The sequence below is a fragment of the Rhipicephalus sanguineus genome, chromosome 8, assembly GCF_013339695.2.
Source record: "Rhipicephalus sanguineus isolate Rsan-2018 chromosome 8, BIME_Rsan_1.4, whole genome shotgun sequence".
NCBI classification, from domain to species: Eukaryota; Metazoa; Arthropoda; class Arachnida; order Ixodida; family Ixodidae; genus Rhipicephalus; species Rhipicephalus sanguineus.
The window spans coordinates 103,742,183-103,748,390 of NC_051183.1; the positions used below are offsets into that span (position 1 = coordinate 103,742,183).

At 49.0% G+C, this 6,208-nt stretch overlaps 1 protein-coding gene across 16 annotated transcripts in view; it reads left to right on the plus strand.

Moving 5' to 3' along the window:
* LOC119402282 (uncharacterized) overlaps window positions 1–6,208 on the plus strand; it is a 330,925-nt gene that overhangs the window by 303,696 nt on the left and 21,021 nt on the right. The gene's annotated exons all lie outside the window — the stretch shown is intronic.

Consider the following 6,208-nt stretch of genomic DNA (forward strand, 5'->3'; position numbering starts at 1 on the left):
ACTCTCACTAAAGCGGAAAAGAACTACTCAGTCACGGAAAAAAAATGCCTTGCCATCGTTTGGGCAATCACGAAATTTCGACCTTACGTATATGGCCGCCCTCTCGACGTCGTGACTGATCACCACGCTTTGTGCTGGTTGTCGTCATTAAAAGACCCATCGGGTCGCCTAGCTTGTTGGGCACTCCGTCTTCAAGATTATGACATCCATGTCGTCTATCGGTGAGGGCGTAAGCATTCGGATGCCGACGCTCTTTCTGGTTCGCCACTTCCCCATGAGTGTGCTGTTGCGTCTATTTCCAGCTGCGATTGTTCATCTCTTGAACATGCCAACATGTCATCTGAGCAACGCCAGGATCCATGGATAGCCTCTCTCCGAGAGTATCTGTCTCAGGCGTCTCCACGTACTACCAACCGCTCGCTTCGACGCACTGCTCGCCACTTGAAAATCCGCGACGGCCTCCTGTACCGCCGAAACAACCTGTCTGATGGCACAAATGGTTGTTGGTAATCCCTCGTCATCTACGTTCCGACGTCTGTGCCTCCTTTCACGCGAATCCGCATTGCGCCCACGCTGGTGTGGTGAAGACATATGCACGCCTCCGGATTCGATACTACTGGCGCGGAATGTACCGCTTTGTTCGGCAGTGCGTTCGTTCATGCTCTAAGTGCCAACGCCGGAAGAGCTCTCTGCACACGACCACAGGGCCACTCCAACCACTCACTTGTCCCCCTAGGCCGTTCGACCGCATCGGGATCTATTTGTACGGTCCCCAACCGTACACACCAGATGGCAACCGCTGGGTGATCGTCGCTGTGGACCATCTCACGCGCTACGCTGAAACTTCCGCGCTTCCAGAGACCACAGCGCATGAGGTCGGCTTGTTCATCCTTCGAAAGCTCGTTCTTCGGCATGGTGCGCCTCGCGAGCTACTCAGTGACCGCGGAAGTTCCTTCTTACCCGAAGCCGTAGAAGCACTCCTCCGCGAATGCAACGTTGTCCATCGCACTACTACCGCATATCACCCGCAAACCAACGGGATGACCGAGCGATTCAATCGCATACTCGGCGACATGCTCTCCATGTATGTTTCCGATGACCACACGAATTGGGACCGCATACTGCCGTTTGTCACGTATGCTTACAACAGCGCCATTCAATCTACTACGGGATTTTCTCCGTTCTTCCTGCTTTATGGTCGGGAACCTTCCTCCTTCTTGGATACTATTCTTCTGTACCGACCGGACCCCTCAGAAACTACGACTCTAGCCGAAGCCGCCACTTATGCCGAAGAATGTCGGCAGCTCGCACGCTCGCTTACCACGCACGACCAGTCCCGCCAGAAACACTCTCATGACCGAAACTTATCTCCTTCGTCATATTCACCTGGAACAATCGTGTGGCTTCGCGTGCCCTCATCTGCCCCCGGCCTTTCCGCAAAGCTCGTCTCTAAGTATGACGGCACTTAACGGGTCCTACGCCAGACTTCACCCGGTCAGCTACGTTATTGAGCCTCTTCAGCCACCTACGGATGAACGGCGCCGCGGGCGCGAGACTGTTCACGTCGACCGATTGATACCTCACTACGACCCACCAGTATTACCTGTGCCATAGGTCGCCAGGATGGCTCCTTTTCTACCGGGGAGTGATTGTAGTGATAAATACGGCTAACGCGTATAGAAACGATGAAGAAGACGGTTGTTGTGGTTGGTGCTCGTGCTGGCTCCGTTTTTGGGAACTGACTGCTGTCCCGTTGCTGTCCCGCCTCTAAGGCGCTCACCGTACCTAAACCATTAAACGCATACTATCAAAAGAAAGAGAAAAAGAGAAATAGAGGGAAAAGGAAGACAGACAGAAAGAGAAATAAATGAAGAAAGAAAGAAGCAAATACACAGATTGCAAGAAATAAAGAGAAACGAAGAAAGATACAGAAAGCAAGAGGAAGCGAGAAATAGAGCGGGAGAGAGAAAGAATGGCAAAAAGAAAGAGACAGAGAAATATACACATATAAAGGAAGAAATAGAAATGAACAGAGACAAACATACATAGAAAAACCAGAAAGATGAGAAGAAATAAAAGAAAGAGAGGAAGAACGATACAGCGGAAGAAATAGAAACAAAGGAAACCTCCGAACTCCACACATCCTTCAGGTTTGGCGCAACTAGTGCGAAGCAGCCTTAATTTGTTTCTAGTTTGAATTTTACGACGCAGCGTGCTCTGCTATATTCTGTATGCTGGCGAATGGCTGAAAATATGGCGCAGGGAAGACTAGCGCCTCCTACAGCCGCATTTCGTAGTCATTTCGCCGATGAAGATGGCTCTGCGCTCTCGGTGCCTGGCGCTTGATTGAGGGTATCGCATTCCTGAATCATTAATAAACGTCATTACATATTCGGTGGAGGTGCTGGACTTTCCCCAGGAGTCAGGGAGACGTCATCACGGCATTGTCTACAGTGGTTTGTCCTGGCTCAATGCATCAACGGGTTGCTGCATTCTTCAGCTACTCTGATGAATGCGATGTAGAAGATTGGCTGTCGTTATACGAATAGGTATGTGCCCAAAAAAGGTGCGATGATGGTCGCAAGCTGTGCCATGCGGACGTCTACCTCACGCGTGCTGTTAACGTCCGCTAACCGCTAATTGTACCTTCGCAGCTGCTCAGATTTCAGGGCGCGCATGACGAAAATCTTGGGTCACCCTGCAGTGCGGAACTCGTGTCGAAGTATGGTGCTGCAGCTGTTCTTGCCAACACTGAAAAATTCCCCAACTGCATAGAAGATACTGTGAAAGTCTGTAGGGGCGTTAACCCAACGATGACCAAATCTGGCAAGACACGGCATGTCACGATGGATATTGAAGGCGTCGATTTCCAAATGCTGCTCGCGAAAATCCTCTGAACCGTCTTGGAAGAAGCTGAACTTTGTCAGAACTACGTCGACATCCGGAGGCACATCTGCTCACTCTGCGTTAATCCATGTACGCAGTGTTGTACGGAATGGCGTTACAAGGAACGGCGTTCTTAGAACTAGTTCCTTTTTGGAGGAACAAATGAACGCCACCATTTTATTGAGGATCGGTGGAACTCTAATGGTAACTCGTTACGTTTATCTCTGAACGGCATAGGAAATGGTGTTCATTCTTTAAACGTTCCTTGGCATTGAACAGGCACCCGCACACAGCACATCATGCAGAACGAGGTGGACGGGCGACCGCGTGAGGCGCCAGAATCTACCGCTCACCTGTCACTGCATCTTGGTTTTCACTTTAAGGCACCCGCCGGTCAAGACCAACCGCGCGTGGGAGGAACAGCATTTTTTTTATTTTTGTTTGAGCCATTCTGACAGCAATCACGAGCCGTTCTGGAGTGTAGCCACACCTTGGAGACATTTACTTGACATTTGATAATAATCGAACCACATCGTAAGGCTGCCGCCAGGAAAGGTCACGCAATTTCTTTATCTCGCGGAGTTTTTTTTTCGGCCAAATCGCAAGTAGCTTTTTGTGTGTGTGTGTGTGGGGGGGGGGGGGGGTGCTGTGTATTCGGGCGGTTTCGCTACGCGTTTCCGTGGCCTTGGCGGCATACGGAAAAGAGGGGGAGCCGGCTTACTGTAGTCGGGGCGCTTACGCGTGGTTGCACGGAGTTTTCGAACGGCGCGAATCATCGTGGCGAATTTGGTGTTTGACGCGCGTGGGACAGAGGAGCCAATCACAACGCCAGAGGCCCAGAAAATGAATGATGCACCGGCGTTCTAGCCACCAAAATCCCGCGTTGTCGCCTGCCACTGAGCATGAATGGTCTTCGGCGCCAACATAACGGTGGCGAAGTTACACTTTGGTTCTACCCCTTAGGTGTGAGCGCCTTGCCGCGTGCAGCGTACTCTTCCGACGTTTTATTGGTTTTATGTTCGCGCGTTGCCGACTGCGAAGTTTCGGCCCAGTTCCTGGGAATGTTTCTCTCGTAGCGTGGTCTTTAGCGGCTGGCTCGATCATCCCTTTAATATCTTGTGCATGCTGCCCGGAGCTATCGACAAATCTGTCTTTTGACCCCTGGTTGCGAGAATAGCGGGGAAGAGAACCGAAACGCAGTGGACGTGGGTGCTGCAGTGGCGCCTGTCCGCTGCCTTCGATGGTTTCGTTTGGGCAGGCATCTTTTTAACGTGAGAGTTATCTCCGCCGCTATCGGTCTATAACCTTTGTTATAGTGCAGTTCGACAGCCGCCGCACCGATGACATCTGTAATGCAATAACCGATATGCGTACATCCAGCGCTACATTCTAGTTGCGCCCGCTGAGCCCGCCCTCGCCGCTACGAACATTGTTGATTTGTCCTCTTTTGTGTTCAACACGGCAATACCCGAAGCACTTGATGAAACGGCTTTTCAACATTGCCAACGAAGTGCTGACGAGAAAACAGGCTCCTCACTCTGATACAACATCGAGATGCAAGTCTTGCTGAGTGCGGACAAAGGACTTTCTACGTTGCGAATATGTATCCTGGACATTATTTTCTACTAGCACTGCAATATTGAATCAGCACTCATTAAAAACATATCTATTGTTTTTTGATGTGGTTTTCTGTGCAAGAAACGTATATTGGTGCATGTGTTGGAATTTCTTTTTGAGTATCTGAAGCGCAGTATTATGATGGCGCATCTGAAGGCTGACGTGGAAAGTAATAGACAAGCACGAAAGTTGCAGTTAGACATATATCTGTAGTACAACCGGTGGTCCTTAAAATTCCGTCTAGGAGTGTTTCTTTGGACTCATGTTATCTACACATAACTTACCGCCGCCGATGCCAAATTCGTAAAATATATGTAGCTCAATATTAGCTTTAAATGCCCGCTTTATTTCACCTCATTATTATCCGGCACTATACTTTGTTTAAAAATTCAAATGTAACGTTAATGTAATGACACGTTCTAAATTTCGAAATGTAATTTGAACGAGCTCCTTTCACGCTAAACAAACTGGTAACGGGAACTCGTTCCATGATTAGGAAGGAACCAGGAACGCGCCTTCGTTCCTGTTTTTGATGAACGTGTACAACACTGCGAGCACAATACCAGGAGATTCACCAGGAGCGAGTACCTGACTCCATGCAGTCCCCTGTTCCACCACCACCAGAGCCTGCATCTATAAACTAAGCCGAAATTGTAGCTGGCTTCCTACGACGACGTTTTCAACACCACCGCTTGCTGCACCACCACGTCGAGACACTATTGTGCGCACCACCCGGTCAGAAGCCAAACGGGACCCCTGCGCACATCAGGCAATAATCCTGTGTGATTCCTTTGTGGTATGCCTGGTCACCGTGCACACCACTGTCGACGTCGCTTGCATATTGACAGTAATAACGTTTCACAATGGCATGGCAGCTGTGCCCGAGCTCAGAACAGTTACCCGATCACCTTTGTCATGAAGGTATTCGCGCTTGTTATATCGCCCGTTCTGTTGCCTGCCTTGTCGACAACCACCACCGAGATTACGTCGACATGCCGGTCCCAAGGAAATGGTTGTGAGACACAGGCTTCCTATGGGGCAACGCCCCTTACCCGACCAGAAAACAGCACCTTGCCCGACGAGATGGCGCTAACCTTGGAACACTGCGTCCTAAGCTGTCCTAAACGGCTGCGTCCTAAACGGGTGCGTCCCTTGCGAGGACTGAACAGAATAACCAGATCATTACGTTAAGCGAATTGGTGCATTTATATTTTAACGAAAGATTTGTGGCGCAAATTTACAAAGAACCAAAAACAAGTAGGAGATATCTGGTGTCCTAAGCTCTCTTCTACTTATATATTTTTCGTGTTGCTCAGTTTGCGCCACTGGTATTTCGTTAAGACGGAAATGAGGACGTGATGGTTTGTGCTTATCGGTGTATGCTACTAAACAGCGTACTTTTTAATAAAGCAAAATGACGTTACTGGACATTATTTTCTACTAGCATATCTCCTACGATATCTCCTACGATTTTAACGAAAGATTTGTGGCGCAAATTTACAAAGAACCAAAAACAAGTAGGAGATATCTGGTGTCCTAAGCTCTCTTCTACTTATATATTTTTCGTGTTGCTCAGTTTGCGCCACTGGTATTTCGTTAAGACGGAAATGAGGACGTGATGGTTTGTGCTTATCGGTGTATGCTACTAAACAGCGTACTTTTTAATAAATCAAAATGACGTTACTCATGAACATTTTAATAACTG